The sequence below is a fragment of the Ascaphus truei genome, chromosome 6 (genome assembly GCF_040206685.1).
Source record: "Ascaphus truei isolate aAscTru1 chromosome 6, aAscTru1.hap1, whole genome shotgun sequence".
Lineage (NCBI taxonomy): Eukaryota > Metazoa > Chordata > Amphibia > Anura > Ascaphidae > Ascaphus > Ascaphus truei.
The window spans coordinates 94320146-94336079 of record NC_134488.1 but is presented as its reverse complement, the minus strand read 5'-3'; positions in this window follow the sequence as shown (position 1 = coordinate 94336079).

Here is a 15934-nt window from a genome sequence, read left to right as displayed (position 1 = left end):
TCTCTCTCTCTATCGGTCGGTCTCTCTCTCTGTCATTCGGTCTCTCTCTCTGTCGGTCGGTCTCTCTCTCTGTCGGTCGGTCTATCTCTCTGTTGGTCGGTCTCTCTCTCTGTCGGTCGGTCTCTCTCTCTGTCGGTCGGTCTCTCTGTCAGTCGGTCGGTCTCTCTGTCGGTTGGTCGGTCTCTCTGTCGGTCGGTAGGTCTCTCTCTCTGTCGGTCGGTCTCTCTCTCTGTCGGTCGGTCTCTCTCTCTTTCGGTCGGTCTCACTCTCTGTCGGTCGATCGGTCTCTCTCTCTGTCGATCGGTCGGTCGGTCTCTCTCTCTGTTGGTTGGTCTCTCTCTCTATCGGTCGGTCTCTCTCTCTGTCGGTCGGTCGGTCTCTCTCTCTGTCGGTCGGTCTCTCTCTCTCTGTCGGTCGGTCTCTCTGTCGGTCGGTCTCTCTCTCTCTCTGTCGGTTGGTCTCTCTCTCTCTCTGTCGGTCAGTCTCTCTCTCTCTCTGTCGGTCGGTCTCTCTCTCTGTCGTTTGGTCGGTCTCTCTCTCTGTTGGTCGGTCTCTCTCTCTATCGGTCGGTCTCTCTCTCTGTCGGTCGGTCTCTCTCTCTGTCGGTCGGTCTCTCTCTCTGTCGGTCGGTCTCTCTCTCTGTCGGTCGGTCGGTCTCTCTCTCTGACGGTCGGTCTCTCTCTCTGTCGGTCGGTCTCTCTCTTTATGGTCGGTCTCTCTCTCTATCGGTCGGTCTCTCTCTCTGTCGGTCGGTCTCTCTGTCGGTCTCTCTGTCGGTCTCTCTGTCGGTCTCACTCTCTCTCTGTCGGTCGGTTTCTCTCTCTCTCTGTCAGTTGGTCTCTCTCTCTTTGTCGGTCGGTCAGTCTCTCTCTCTGTCGGTCGGTCTCTCTCTCTGTCGTTTTGTCGGTCTCTCTCTCTGTTGGTCGGTCTCTCTCTCTGTCGGTCGGTCTCTCTCTCTGTCGGTCGGTCTCTCTCTCTGTCGGTCGGTCTCTCTCTCTGTCGGTTGGTCTCTCTCTCTGTCGGTTGGTCGGTCTCTCTCTCTGACGGTCGGTCTCTCTCTCTGTCGGTCGGTCTCTCTCTCTATGGTCGGTCTCTCTCTCTATCGGTCGGTCTCTCTCTCTGTCGGTTGGTCGGTCTCTCTCTCTGTCGGTCGGTCTCTATGTCGGTCTCTCTGTCGGTCTCACTCTCTCTCTGTCGGTCGGTCTCTCTCTCTCTCTGTCAGTTGGTCTCTCTCTCTTTGTCGGTCGGTCAGTCTCTCTCTCTCTCTGTCGGTCTGTCTCTCTCTCTGTCGGTTGGTCGGACTCTCTCTCTGTTGGTCGGTCTCTCTCTCTGTTGGTCGGTCTCTCTCTCTGTCAGTCGGTCTCTCTCTCTGTCGGTCGGTCTATCTCTCTGTCGGTCGGTCTCTCTCTCTGTCGGTCGGTCGGTCTCTCTCTCTGTCGGTCGGTCTCTCTGTCAGTCGGTCGGTCTCTCTGTCGGTTGGTCGGTCTCTCTGTCGGTCGGTTGGTCTCTCTCTCTGTCGGTCGGTCTCCCTCTCTGTCGGTCGGTCTCTCTCTCTCTCTGTCGGTCGGTCTCTCTCTTTCTATGTCGGTTGGTCTCTCTCTCTCTGTCGGTCGGTCAGTCTCTCTCTCTCTCTGTCGGTCGGTCTCTCTCTCTGTCGGTTGGTCGGTCTCTCTCTCTGTCGGTCGGTCTCTCTCTCTGTTGGTCGGTCTCTCTCTCTGTCGGTCGGTCTCTCTCTCTGTCGGTCGGTCGGTCTCTCTCTCTGTCGGTTGGTCTCTCTCTCTGTTGGTTGGTCTCTCTCTCTATCAGTCGGTCTCTCTCTCTGTCGGTCGGTCTCTCTCTCTGTCGGTCGGTCTCTCTCTCTGTCGGTCGGTCTCTCTGTCGGTCGGTCTCTCTCTCTCTCTGTCGTTTGGTCTCTCTCTCTCTCTGTCGGTCGGTCAGTCTCTCTCTCTCTCTGTCGGTTGGTCGGTCTCTCTCTCTGTCGGTTGGTCGGTCTCTCTCTCTGTTGGTCGGTCTCTCTCTCTGTCGGTCGGTCTCTCTCTCTGTCGGTCGGTCTCTCTCTCTGTCGGTCGGTCTCTCTCTCTGTCGGTCGGTCTCTCTCTCTGTCGGTCGGTCTCTCTCTCTGTCGGTCGGTCTCTCTCTCTGTCGGTCGGTCTCTCTCTCTGTCGGTCGGTCGGTCTCTCTCTCTGACGGTCGGTCTCTCTCTCTGTCGGTCGGTCTCTCTCTTTATGGTCGGTCTCTCTCTCTATCGGTCGGTCTCTCTCTCTGTCGGTCTCTCTGTCGGTCTCTCTGTCGGTCTCTCTGTCGGTCTCACTCTCTCTCTGTCGGTCGGTTTCTCTCTCTCTCTGTCAGTTGGTCTCTCTCTCTTTGTCGGTCGGTCAGTCTCTCTCTCTGTCGGTCGGTCTCTCTCTCTGTCGTTTTGTCGGTCTCTCTCTCTGTCGGTCGGTCTCTCTCTCTGTCGGTCGGCCTCTCTGTCGGTCGGTCTCTCTCTCTCTCTGTCGTTTGGTCTCTCTCTCTCTCTGTCGGTCGGTCAGTCTCTCTCTCTCTCTGTCGGTTGGTCGGTCTCTCTCTCTGTCGGTTGGTCGGTCTCTCTCTCTGTTGGTCGGTCTCTCTCTCTGTCGGTCTCTCTCTCTGTCGGTCGGTCTCTCTCTCTGTTGGTCGGTCTCTCTCTCTGTCGGTTGGTCTCTCTGTCGGTCGGTCTCTCTCTTTCTCTGTCGGTCGGTCTTTCTCTCTCTCTGTCGGTCGGTCTCTCTCTCTTTCTGTCGGTCTGTCAGTCTCTCTCTCTCTCTATCGGTCGGTCTCTCTCTCTGTCATTCGGTCTCTCTCTCTGTCGGTCGGTCTCTCTCTCTGTCGGTCGGTCTATCTCTCTGTTGGTCGGTCTCTCTCTCTGTCGGTCGGTCTCTCTCTCTGTCGGTCGGTCTCTCTGTCAGTCGGTCGGTCTCTCTGTCGGTTGGTCGGTCTCTCTGTCGGTCGGTAGGTCTCTCTCTCTGTCGGTCGGTCTCTCTCTCTGTCGGTCGGTCTCTCTCTCTTTCGGTCGGTCTCACTCTCTGTCGGTCGATCGGTCTCTCTCTCTGTCGATCGGTCGGTCGGTCTCTCTCTCTGTTGGTTGGTCTCTCTCTCTATCGGTCGGTCTCTCTCTCTGTCGGTCGGTCGGTCTCTCTCTCTGTCGGTCGGTCTCTCTCTCTCTGTCGGTCGGTCTCTCTGTCGGTCGGTCTCTCTCTCTCTCTGTCGGTTGGTCTCTCTCTCTCTCTGTCGGTCAGTCTCTCTCTCTCTCTGTCGGTCGGTCTCTCTCTCTGTCGTTTGGTCGGTCTCTCTCTCTGTTGGTCGGTCTCTCTCTCTATCGGTCGGTCTCTCTCTCTGTCGGTCGGTCTCTCTCTCTGTCGGTCGGTCTCTCTCTCTGTCGGTCGGTCTCTCTCTCTGTCGGTCGGTCGGTCTCTCTCTCTGACGGTCGGTCTCTCTCTCTGTCGGTCGGTCTCTCTCTTTATGGTCGGTCTCTCTCTCTATCGGTCGGTCTCTCTCTCTGTCGGTCGGTCTCTCTGTCGGTCTCTCTGTCGGTCTCTCTGTCGGTCTCACTCTCTCTCTGTCGGTCGGTTTCTCTCTCTCTCTGTCAGTTGGTCTCTCTCTCTTTGTCGGTCGGTCAGTCTCTCTCTCTGTCGGTCGGTCTCTCTCTCTGTCGTTTTGTCGGTCTCTCTCTCTGTTGGTCGGTCTCTCTCTCTGTCGGTCGGTCTCTCTCTCTGTCGGTCGGTCTCTCTCTCTGTCGGTCGGTCTCTCTCTCTGTCGGTTGGTCTCTCTCTCTGTCGGTTGGTCGGTCTCTCTCTCTGACGGTCGGTCTCTCTCTCTGTCGGTCGGTCTCTCTCTCTATGGTCGGTCTCTCTCTCTATCGGTCGGTCTCTCTCTCTGTCGGTTGGTCGGTCTCTCTCTCTGTCGGTCGGTCTCTATGTCGGTCTCTCTGTCGGTCTCACTCTCTCTCTGTCGGTCGGTCTCTCTCTCTCTCTGTCAGTTGGTCTCTCTCTCTTTGTCGGTCGGTCAGTCTCTCTCTCTCTCTGTCGGTCTGTCTCTCTCTCTGTCGGTTGGTCGGACTCTCTCTCTGTTGGTCGGTCTCTCTCTCTGTTGGTCGGTCTCTCTCTCTGTCAGTCGGTCTCTCTCTCTGTCGGTCGGTCTATCTCTCTGTCGGTCGGTCTCTCTCTCTGTCGGTCGGTCGGTCTCTCTCTCTGTCGTGTCGGTCTCTCTGTCAGTCGGTCGGTCTCTCTGTCGGTTGGTCGGTCTCTCTGTCGGTCGGTTGGTCTCTCTCTCTGTCGGTCGGTCTCCCTCCCTGTCGGTCGGTCTCTCTCTCTCTCTGTCGGTCGGTCTCTCTCTTTCTATGTCGGTTGGTCTCTCTCTCTCTGTCGGTCGGTCAGTCTCTCTCTCTCTCTGTCGGTCGGTCTCTCTCTCTGTCGGTTGGTCGGTCTCTCTCTCTGTCGGTCGGTCTCTCTCTCTGTCGGTCGGTCTCTCTCTCTGTCGGTCGGTCTCTCTCTCTGTCGGTCGGTCTCTCTCTCTGTCGGTTGGTCTCTCTCTCTGTTGGTTGGTCTCTCTCTCTATCGGTCGGTCTCTCTCTCTGTCGGTCGGTCTCTCTCTCTGTCGGTCGGTCTCTCTCTCTGTCGGTCGGTCTCTCTGTCGGTCGGTCTCTCTCTCTCTCTGTCGTTTGGTCTCTCTCTCTCTCTGTCGGTCGGTCAGTCTCTCTCTCTCTCTGTCGGTTGGTCGGTCTCTCTCTCTGTCGGTTGGTCGGTCTCTCTCTCTGTTGGTCGGTCTCTCTCTCTGTCGGTCGGTCTCTCTCTCTGTCGGTCGGTCTCTCTCTCTGTCGGTCGGTCTCTCTCTCTGTCGGTCGGTCTCTCTCTCTGTCGGTCGGTCTCTCTCTCTGTCGGTCGGTCTCTCTCTCTGTCGGTCGGTCTCTCTCTCTGTCGGTCGGTCTCTCTCTCTGACGGTCGGTCTCTCTCTCTGTCGGTCGGTCTCTCTCTTTATGGTCGGTCTCTCTCTCTATCGGTCGGTCTCTCTCTCTGTCGGTCTCTCTGTCGGTCTCTCTGTCGGTCTCTCTGTCGGTCTCACTCTCTCTCTGTCGGTCGGTTTCTCTCTCTCTCTGTCAGTTGGTCTCTCTCTCTTTGTCGGTCGGTCAGTCTCTCTCTCTGTCGGTCGGTCTCTCTCTCTGTCGTTTTGTCGGTCTCTCTCTCTGTCGGTCGGTCTCTCTCTCTGTCGGTCGGCCTCTCTGTCGGTCGGTCTCTCTCTCTCTCTGTCGTTTGGTCTCTCTCTCTCTCTGTCGGTCGGTCAGTCTCTCTCTCTCTCTGTCGGTTGGTCGGTCTCTCTCTCTGTCGGTTGGTCGGTCTCTCTCTCTGTTGGTCGGTCTCTCTCTCTGTCGGTCGGTCTCTCTCTCTGTCGGTCGGTCTCTCTCTCTGTCGGTCGGTCTCTCTCTCTGTCGGTCGGTCTCTCTCTCTGTCGGTCGGTCTCTCTCTCTGTCGGTCGGTCTCTCTCTCTGTCGGTCGGTCTCTCTCTCTGTCGGTCGGTCTCTCTCTCTGACGGTCGGTCTCTCTCTCTGTCGGTCGGTCTCTCTCTTTATGGTCGGTCTCTCTCTCTATCGGTCGGTCTCTCTCTCTGTCGGTCGGTCTCTCTGTCGGTCTCTCTGTCGGTCTCTCTGTCGGTCTCACTCTCTCTCTGTCGGTCGGTTTCTCTCTCTCTCTGTCAGTTGGTCTCTCTCTCTTTGTCGGTCGGTCAGTCTCTCTCTCTGTCGGTCGGTCTCTCTCTCTGTCGTTTTGTCGGTCTCTCTCTCTGTCGGTCGGTCTCTCTCTCTGTCGGTCGGCCTCTCTCTCTGTCGGTCGGTTTCTCTCTCTGTCGGTTGGTCTCTCTCTCTCTGTCGGTTGGTCGGTCTCTCTCTCTGACGGTCGGTCTCTCTCTCTGTCGGTCGGTCTCTCTCTCTATGGTCGGTCTCTCTCTCTATCGGTCGGTCTCTCTCTCTGTCGGTCGGTCGGTCTCTCTCTCTGTCGGTCGGTCTCTATGTCGGTCTCTCTGTCGGTCTCACTCTCTCTCTGTCGGTTGGTCTCTCTCTCTCTCTGTCAGTTGGTCTCTCTCTCTTTGTCGGTCGGTCAGTCTCTCTCTCTCTCTGTCGGTCTGTCTCTCTCTCTGTCGGTTGGTCGGACTCTCTCTCTGTTGGTCGGTCTCTCTCTCTGTTGGTCGGTCTCTCTCTCTGTCAGTCGGTCTCTCTCTCTGTCGGTCGGTCTATCTCTCTGTCGGTCGGTCTCTCTCTCTGTCGGTCGGTCGGTCTCTCTCTCTGTCGGTCGGTCTCTCTGTCAGTCGGTCGGTCTCTCTGTCGGTTGGTCGGTCTCTCTGTCGGTCGGTCGGTCTATCTCTCTGTCGGTCGGTCGGTCTCCCTCTCTGTCGGTCGGTCTCTCTCTCTCTCTGTCGGTCGGTCTCTCTCTCTCTATGTCGGTTGGTCTCTCTCTCTCTGTCGGTCGGTCAGTCTCTCTCTCTCTCTGTCGGTCGGTCTCTCTCTCTGTCGGTTGGTCGGTCTCTCTCTCTGTTGGTCGGTCTCTCTCTCTGTCGGTCTCTCTCTCTGTCGGTCGGTCTCTCTCTCTGTCGGTCGGTCTCTCTCTCTGTCGGTCGGTCTCTCTCTCTGTCGGTCGGTCTCTCTCTCTGTCGGTTGGTCTCTCTCTCTGTTGGTTGGTCTCTCTCTCTATCGGTCGGTCTCTCTCTCTGTCGGTCGGTCTCTCTCTCTGTCGGTCGGTCTCTCTCTCTGTCGGTCGGTCTCTCTGTCGGTCGGTCTCTCTCTCTCTGTCGGTTGGTCTCTCTCTCTCTCTGTCGGTCGGTCAGTCTCTCTCTCTCTGTCGGTCGGTCTCTCTCTCTGTCGGTTGGTCGGTCTCTCTCTCTGTTGGTCGGTCTCTCTCTCTGTCGGTCGGTCTCTCTCTCTGTCGGTCGGTCTCTCTCTCTGTCGGTCGGTCTCTCTCTCTGTCGGTCGGTCTCTCTCTCTGTCGGTCGGTCTCTCTCTCTGTCGGTTGGTCTCTCTCTATATCGGTCGGTCTCTCTCTCTGTCGGTCAGTCGGTCTCTCTCTCTGTCGGTCGGTCTCTCTCTCTGTCGGTCTCACTCTCTCTCTGTCGGTCGGTCTCTCTCTCTCTCTGTCAGTTGGTCTCTCTCTCTCTGTCGGTCGGTCAGTCTCTCTCTCTCTCTGTCGGTCGGTCTCTCTCTCTGTCGGTTGGTCGGACTCTCTCTCTGTTGGTCGGTCTCTCTCTCTATCGGTCGGTCTCTCTCTCTGTCGGTCGGTCTCTCTCTCTGTCGGTCGGTCTATCTCTCTGTCGGTCGGTCTCTCTCTCTGTCGGTCGGTCGGTCTCTCTCTCTGTCGGTCGGTCTCTCTGTCAGTCGGTCGGTCTCTCTGTCGGTTTATCGGTCTCTCTGTCGGTCGGTCGGTCTCTCTCTCTGTCGGTCGGTCTCCCTCTCTGTCGGTCGGTCTCTCTCTCTCTCTGTCGGTCGGTCTCTCTCTCTATATCGCGGTTGGTCTCTCTCTCTCTGTCGGTCGGTCAGTCTCTCTCTCTCTCTGTCGGTCGGTCTCTCTCTCTGTCGGTTGGTCGGTCTCTCTCTCTCTTGGTCGGTCTCTCTCTCTGTCAGACTCTCTCTCTTTCGGTCGGTCTCTCTCTCTGTCGGTCGGTCTCTCTCTCTGTCGGTCGGTCTCTCTCTCTGTCGGTCGGTCGGTCTCTCTCTCTGTCAGTCGGTCTCTCTCTCTGTTGGTTGGTCTCTCTCTCTATCGGTCGGTCTCTCTCTCTGTCGGTCGGTCTCTCTCTCTGTCGATCGGACTCTCTCTCTGTCGGTCGGTCTCTCTGTCGGTCGGTCTCTCTCTCTCTGTCGGTTGGTCTCTCTCTCTCTCTGTCGGTCGGTCAGTCTCTCTCTCTCTCTGTCGGTCGGTCTCTCTCTCTGTCGGTTGGTCGGTCTCTCTCTCTGTTGGTCGGTCTCTCTCTCTGTCGGTCGGTCTCTCTCTCTGTCGGTCTGTCTCTCTCTCTGTCGGTCGGTCTCTCTCTCTGTCGGTCGGTCTCTCTCTCTGTCGGTCAGTCTCTCTCTCTGTCGGTCGGTCTCTCTCTCTGTCGGTCGGTCTCTCTCTCTGTTGGTTGGTCTCTCTCTCTATTGGTCGGTCTCTCTCTCTTTCGGTCAGTCGGTCTCTCTCTCTGTCGGTCGGTCTCTCTCTCTGTCGGTCTCACTCTCTCTCTGTCGGTCGGTCTCTCTCTCTCTCTCTGTCAGTTGGTCTCTCTCTCTCTCTGTCGGTCGGTCAGTCTCTCTCTCTCTCTGTTGGTCGGTCTCTCTCTCTGTCGGTTGGTCGGACTCTCTCTCTGTTGGTCGGTCTCTCTCTCTATCGGTCGGTCTCTCTCTCTGTCGGTCGGTCTCTCTCTCTGTTGGTCGGTCTATCTCTCTGTCGGTCGGTCTCTCTCTCTGTCGGTCGGTCGGTCTCTCTGTCAGTCGGTCGGTCTCTCTGTCTTTTGGTCGGTCTCTCTGTCGGTCGGTCGGTCTCTCTCTCTGTCGGTCGGTCTCCCTCTCTGTCGGTCGGTCTCTCTCTCTGTCGGTCTCTCTCTCTGTCGGTCGGTCTCTCTCTCTGTCGGTTGGTCTCTCTGTCGGTCGGTCTCTCTCTTTCTCTGTCGATCGGTCTCTCTCTCTCTCTGTCGGTCGGTCTCTCTCTCTCTCTCTGTCGGTCTGTCAGTCTCTCTCTCTCTCTATCGGTCGGTCTCTCTCTCTGTCAGTCGGTCTCACTCTCTGTCGGTCGGTCTCTCTCTCTGTCGGTCGGTCTATCTCTCTGTCGGTCGGTCTCTCTCTCTGTCGGTCGGTCTCTCTCTCTGTCGGTCGGTCTCTCTGTCAGTCGGTCGGTCTCTCTGTCGGTTGGTCGGTCTCTCTGTCGGTCGGTCGGTCTCTCTCTCTGTCGGTCGGTCTCTCTCTCTGTCGGTCGGTCTCTCTCTCTTTCGGTCGGTCTCACTCTCTGTCGGTCGATCGGTCTCTCTCTCTGTCGGTCGGTCGGTCTCTCTCTCTGTTGGTTGGTCTCTCTCTCTATCGGTCGGTCTCTCTCTCTGTCGGTCGGTCTCTCTCTCTGTCGGTCGGTCTCTCTCTCTGTCGGTCGGTCTCTCTGTCGGTCTCTCTCTCTCTCTGTCGGTTGGTCTCTCTCTCTAACTGTCGGTCGGTCAGTCTCTCTCTCTCTCTGTCGGTCGGTCTCTCTCTCTGTCGTTTGGTCGGTCCCTCTCTCTGTTGGTCGGTCTCTCTCTCTGTCGGTCGGTCTCTCTCTCTGTCGGTCGGTCTCTCTCTCTGTCGGTCGGTCTCTCTCTCTGTCGGTCGGTCTCTCTCTCTGTCGGTCGGTCTCTCTCTCTGACGGTCGGTCTCTCTCTCTGTCGGTCGGTCTCTCTCTCTATGGTCGGTCTCTCTCTCTATCGGTCGGTCTCTCTCTCTGTCGGTCGGTCGGTCTCTCTCTCTGTCGGTCGGTCTCTCTGTTGGTCTCTCTGTCGGTCTCACTCTCTCTCTGTCGGTCGGTCGGTCTCTCTCTCTCTCTGTCAGTTGGTCTCTCTCTCTTTGTCGGTCGGTCAGTCTCTCTCTCTCTCTGTCGGTCGGTCTCTCTCTCTGTCGCTTGGTGGGACTCTCTCTCTGTTGGTCAGTCTCTCTCTCTGTTGGTCGGTCTCTCTCTCTGTCAGTCGGTCTCTCTCTCTGTCGGTCGGTCTATCTCTCTGTCGGTCGGTCTCTCTCTCTGTCGGTCGGTCGGTCTCTCTCTCTGTCGGTCGGTCTCTCTGTCAGTCGGTCGATTTCTCTCTCTGTCGGTCGGTCTCCCTCTCTGTCGGTCGGTCTCTCTCTCTGTCGGTCGGTCTCTCTCTCTGTCGGTCGGTCTCTCTGTCGGTCGGTCTCTCTCTCTCTCTGTCGGTTGGTCTCTCTCTCTCTCTGTTGGTCGGTCAGTCTCTCTCTCTCTCTGTCGGTCGGTCTCACTCTCTGTCGGTTGGTCGGTCTCTCTCTCTGTCGGTTGGTCGGTCTCTCTCTCTGTCGGTCGGTCTCTCTCTCTGTCGGTCGGTCTCTCTCTCTGTCGGTCGGTCTCTCTCTCTGTCGGTCGGTCTCTCTCTCTGTCGGTCGGTCTCTCTCTCTGTCGGTCGGTCTCTCTCTCTGTTGGTTGGTCTCTCTCTCTATCGGTCGGTCTCTCTCTCTGTCGGTCGGTCGGTCTCTCTCTATGTCGGTCGGTCTCTCTCTCTGTCGGTCTCACTCTCTCTCTGTCGGTTGGTCTCTCTCTCTCTCTGTCAGTTGGTCTCTCTCTCTCTCTGTTGGTCGGTCAGTCTCTCTCTCTCTCTGTCGGTCTCTCTCTCTGTCATTTGGTCGGACTCTCTCTCAGTTGGTCGGTCTCTCTCTCTGTCGGTCGGTCTCTCTCTCTGTCGGTTGGTCGGTCTCTCTCTCTGTTGGTCGGTCTCTCTCTCTGTCGGTCGGTCTCTCTCTCTGTCGGTCTGTCTCTCTCTCTGTCGGTCGGTCTCTCTCTCTGTCGGTCGGTCTCTCTCTCTGTCGGTCGGTCTCTCTCTCTGTCGGTCGGTCTCTCTCTCTGTCGGTCGGTCTCTCTCTCTGTTGGTTGGTCTCTCTCTCTATTGGTCGGTCTCTCTCTCTGTCGGTCAGTCGGTCTCTCTCTCTGTCGGTCGGTCTCTCTCTCTGTCGGTCTCACTCTCTCTCTGTCGGTCGGTCTCTCTCTCTCTCTCTGTCAGTTGGTCTCTCTCTCTCTCTGTCGGTCGGTCAGTCTCTCTCTCTCTCTGTTGGTCGGTCTCTCTCTCTGTCGGTTGGTCGGACTCTCTCTCTGTTGGTCGGTCTCTCTCTCTATCGGTCGGTCTCTCTCTCTGTCGGTCGGTCTCTCTCTCTGTCGGTCGGTCTATCTCTCTGTCGGTCGGTCTCTCTCTCTGTCGGTCGGTCGGTCTCTCTGTCAGTCGGTCGGTCTCTCTGTCTTTTGGTCGGTCTCTCTGTCGGTCGGTCGGTCTCTCTCTCTGTCGGTCGGTCTCCCTCTCTGTCGGTCGGTCTCTCTCTCTGTCGGTCTCTCTCTCTGTCGGTCGGTCTCTCTCTCTGTCGGTTGGTCTCTCTGTCGGTCGGTCTCTCTCTTTCTCTGTCGATCGGTCTCTCTCTCTCTCTGTCGGTCGGTCTCTCTCTCTCTCTCTGTCGGTCTGTCAGTCTCTCTCTCTCTCTATCGGTCGGTCTCTCTCTCTGTCAGTCGGTCTCTCTCTCTGTCGGTCGGTCTCTCTCTCTGTTGGTCGGTCTATCTCTCTGTCGGTCGGTCTCTCTCTCTGTCGGTCGGTCTCTCTCTCTGTCGGTCGGTCTCTCTGTCAGTCGGTCGGTCTCTCTGTCGGTTGGTCGGTCTCTCTGTCGGTCGGTCGGTCTCTCTCTCTGTCGGTCGGTCTCTCTCTCTGTCGGTCGGTCTCTCTCTCTTTCGGTCGGTCTCACTCTCTGTCGGTCGATCGGTCTCTCTCTCTGTCGGTCGGTCGGTCTCTCTCTCTGTTGGTTGGTCTCTCTCTCTATCGGTCGGTCTCTCTCTCTGTCGGTCGGTCTCTCTCTCTGTCGGTCGGTCTCTCTCTCTGTCGGTCGGTCTCTCTGTCGGTCTCTCTCTCTCTCTGTCGGTTGGTCTCTCTCTCTAACTGTCGGTCGGTCAGTCTCTCTCTCTCTCTGTCGGTCGGTCTCTCACTCTGTCGTTTGGTCGGTCCCTCTCTCTGTTGGTCGGTCTCTCTCTCTGTCGGTCGGTCTCTCTCTCTGTCGGTCGGTCTCTCTCTCTGTCGGTCGGTCTCTCTCTCTGTCGGTCGGTCTCTCTCTCTGTCGGTCGGTCTCTCTCTCTGACGGTCGGTCTCTCTCTCTGTCGGTCGGTCTCTCTCTCTATGGTCGGTCTCTCTCTCTATCGGTCGGTCTCTCTCTCTGTCGGTCGGTCGGTCTCTCTCTCTGTCGGTCGGTCTCTCTGTTGGTCTCTCTGTCGGTCTCACTCTCTCTCTGTCGGTCGGTCGGTCTCTCTCTCTCTCTGTCAGTTGGTCTCTCTCTCTTTGTCGGTCGGTCAGTCTCTCTCTCTCTCTGTCGGTCGGTCTCTCTCTCTGTCGCTTGGTGGGACTCTCTTTCTGTTGGTCAGTCTCTCTCTCTGTTGGTCGGTCTCTCTCTCTGTCAGTCGGTCTCTCTCTCTGTCGGTCGGTCTATCTCTCTGTCGGTCGGTCTCTCTCTCTGTCGGTCGGTCGGTCTCTCTCTCTGTTGGTCGGTCTCTCTGTCAGTCGGTCGATTTCTCTCTCTGTCGGTCGGTCTCCCTCTCTGTCGGTCGGTCTCTCTCTCTGTCGGTCGGTCTCTCTCTCTGTCGGTCGGTCTCTCTGTCGGTCGGTCTCTCTCTCTCTCTGTCGGTTGGTCTCTCTCTCTCTCTGTTGGTCGGTCAGTCTCTCTCTCTCTCTGTCGGTCGGTCTCACTCTCTGTCGGTTGGTCAGTCTCTCTCTCTGTCGGTTGGTCGGTCTCTCTCTCTGTCGGTCGGTCTCTCTCTCTGTCGGTCGGTCTCTCTCTCTGTCGGTCGGTCTCTCTCTCTGTCGGTCGGTCTCTCTCTCTGTCGGTCGGTCTCTCTCTCTGTCGGTCGGTCTCTCTCTCTGTTGGTTGGTCTCTCTCTCTATCGGTCGGTCTCTCTCTCTGTCGGTCGGTCGGTCTCTCTCTATGTCGGTCGGTCTCTCTCTCTGTCGGTCTCACTCTCTCTCTGTCGGTTGGTCTCTCTTTCTCTCTGTCAGTTGGTCTCTCTCTCTCTCTGTCGGTCGGTCAGTCTCTCTCTCTCTCTGTCGGTCTCTCTCTCTGTCATTTGGTCGGACTCTCTCTCAGTTGGTCGGTCTCTCTCTCTGTCGGTCGGTCTCTCTCTCTGTCGGTCGGTCTCTCTCTCTGTCGGTCGGTCTATCTCTCTGTCGGTCGGTCTCTCTCTCTGTCGGTCGGTTGGTCTCTCTCTCTGTCGGTTGGTCTCTCTGTCAGTCGGTCGGTCTCTCTGTCGGTTGGTCGGTCTCTCTGTCGGTCGGTTGGTCTCTCTCTCTGTCGGTCGGTCTCCCTCTCTGTCGGTCGGTCTCTCTCTCTGTCGGTCTCTTTCTCTGTCGGTCGCTCTTTCTCTCTGTCGGTCGGTCTCTCTGTCGGTCGGTCTCTCTCTTTCTCTGTCGGTCGGTCTCTCTCTCTCTCTGTCGGTCGGTCTCTCTCTCTCTCTGTCGGTCTGTCAGTCTCTCTCTCTCTCTATCAGTCGTTCTCTCTCTCTGTCAGTCGGTCTCTCTCTCTGTCGGTCGGTCTCTCTCTCTGTCGGTCGGTCTCTCTCTCTGTCGGTCGGTCTATCTCTCTGTCAGTCGGTCTCTCTCTCTGTCGGTCGGTCTCTCTCTCTGTCGGTCGGTCTCTCTGTCAGTCGGTCGGTCTCTCTGTCGGTTGGTCGGTCTCTCTGTCGGTCGGTCGCTCTCTCTCTCTGTCGGTCGGTCTCTCTCTCTGTCGGTCGGTCTCTATCTCTGTCGGTCGGTCTCACTCTCTGTCGGTCGATCAGTCTCTCTCTCTGTCGGTCGGTCTCTCTCTCTGTCGGTCGGTCTCTCTCTCTGTCATTTGATCGGTCTCTCTCTCTGTTGGTCGGTCTCTCTCTCTGTCGGTCGGTCAGTCTCTCTCTGTCGGTCGGTCTCTCTCTCTGTCGGTCGGTCTCTCTCTCTGTCGGTCGGTCTCTCTCTCTGTCGGTCGGTCGGTCTCTCTCTCTGACGGTCAGTCTCTCTCTCTGTCGGTCGGTCTCTCTCTCTATGGTCAGTTTCTCTCTCTATGGTCAGTCTCTCTCTCTATCGGTCGGTCTCTCTCTCTGTCAGTCGGTCGGTCGGTCTCTCTGTCGGTCGGTCTCTCTGTCGGTCTCTCTGTCGGTCTCACTCTCTCTCTTTCGGTCGGTCTCTGTCTCTCTGTCGGTCGGTCTCTCTGTCAGTCGGTCGGTCTCTCTGTCGGTTGGTCGGTCTCTCTGTCGGTCGGTCGGTCTCTCTCTCTGTCGGTCGGTCTCTCTCTCTGTCGGTCGGTCTCTCTGTCAGTCTCACTCTCTCTCTGTCGGTCGGTCTCTCTCTCTCTCTGTCGGTCGGTCAGTCTCTCTCTGTCTCTGTCGGTCGTTCTCTCTCTCTGTCGGTTGGTCGGTCTCTCTCTCTGTTGGTCGGTCTCTCTCTCTGTCGGTCGGTCTCTCTCTCTGTCGGTCGGTCTCTCTCTCTGTCGGTCGGTCTATCTCTCTGTCGGTCGTTCTCTCTCTCTGTCGGTCGTTCTCTCTCTCTGTCGGTCGGTCTCTCTCTCTGTCGGTCGGTCTCTCTGTCGGTCGGTCGGTCTCTCTGTCGGTCGGTCGGTCTCTCTCTCTGTCGGTCGGTCTCCCTCTCTGTCGGTCGGTCTCTCTCTCTGTCAGTTGGTCGCTCTCTCTGTCGGTCGGTCGGTCTCTCTCTATGTCGGTCTCTCTCTCTGTCGGTCGGTCTCTCTCTCTGTCGGTCGGTCTCTCTGTCGGTCGGTCTCTCTCTTTCTCTGTCGGTCGGTCTCTCTCCCTCGCTCGGTCGGTCTCTCTCTCTCTCTCTCTGTCGGTCGGTCAGTCTCTCTCTCTCTCTCTCTCTCTCTATCGGTCGGTCCCTCTCTCTGTCGGTCAGTCTCTCTCTCTGTCGGTCGGTCTCTCTCTCTGTCGGTTGGTCTATCTCTCTGTCGGTCGGTCTCTCTCTCTGTCGGTCGGTTTCTCTTTCTGTTGGTCGGTCTCTCTGTCAGTCAGTTGCTCTCTCGGTCGGTTGGTCGGTCTCTCTGTCGGTCGGTCTCTCTCTCTGTCGGTCGGTCTCTCTCTCTGTCGGTCGGTCTCTCTCTCTGTCGGTCGGTCTCTCTCTCTGTCGGTCGGTCTATCTCTCTGTCGGTCGGTCTCTCTCTCTGTCGGTCGGTCTCTCTCTCTGTCGGTCGGTCTCTCTGTCAGTCAGTTGGTCTCTCTGTCGGTTAGTTGGTCTCTCTGTCGGCCGATCGGTCTCTCTCTCTGTCGGTCGGTCTCTCTCTCTGTCGGTCGGTCTCTCTCTCTGTCGGTCGGACTCTCTGTCGGTCGGTCGGTCTCTCTGTCGGTCGGTCGGTCTCTCTGTCGGTTGGTCTTTCTGTCGGTCAGTCGGTCTCTCTGTCGGTCGGTCGGTCTCTTTGTCGGTCGGTCTCTCTGTCGGTCGGTCTCTCTCTCTCTGTTGGTCAGTCTCTCTCTCTGTTGGTCGGTCGGTCTCTATCTCTGTCGGTCGGTCGGTCTCTCTCTCTGTTGGTCGGTCTCTCTGTCGGTCGGTCTCTCTCTCTGTCGGTCGGTCTCTATCTCTGTCGGTCGTTCTCTCTCTCTCTGTCGTTCGGTCTCTCTCTCTGTTGGTCGGTCGGTCTCTCTCTCTGTCGGTCGGTCTCTCTGTCAGTCGGTCGGTCTCTCTGTCGGTCAGTCGGTCTCTCTGTCTGTCGGTCTCTCTCTCTGTCGGTCGGTCTCTCTCTCTGTCAGTCGGTCTCTCTCTCTGTTGGTTGGTCTCTCTCTCTATCGGTCGGTCTCTCTCTCTGTCGGTCGGTCTCTCTCTCTGTCGGTCTCTCTCTCTGTCGGTCGGTCTCTCTCTCTGTCGGTCGGTCTCTCTGTCGGTCAGTCTCTCTCTCTGTCGGTCGGTCTCTTTCTCTGTCGGTCGGTTTCTGTCGGTCAGTCGGTCGTTCTCTCTCTCTGTCGGTCGGTCGGTCTCTTTCTCTGTCGGTCGGTCTCTCTCTCTGTCGGTCGGTGTCTCTCTCTGTCGGTCAGTCGGTCTCTCTCTCTCTGTCGGTCGTCTCTCTCTCTGTCGTTCTCTCTCTCTGTCAGTCTCTCTCTCTGTTGGTCGGTCTCTCTCTCTGCCGGTCGGTCTTTCTCTCTGTCGGTCGGTCTCTCTGTCGGTCGGTCTCTCTCTTTCTCTGTCGGTCGGTCTCTCTCTCTCTCTGTCGGTCGGTCTCTCTCTCTGTCGG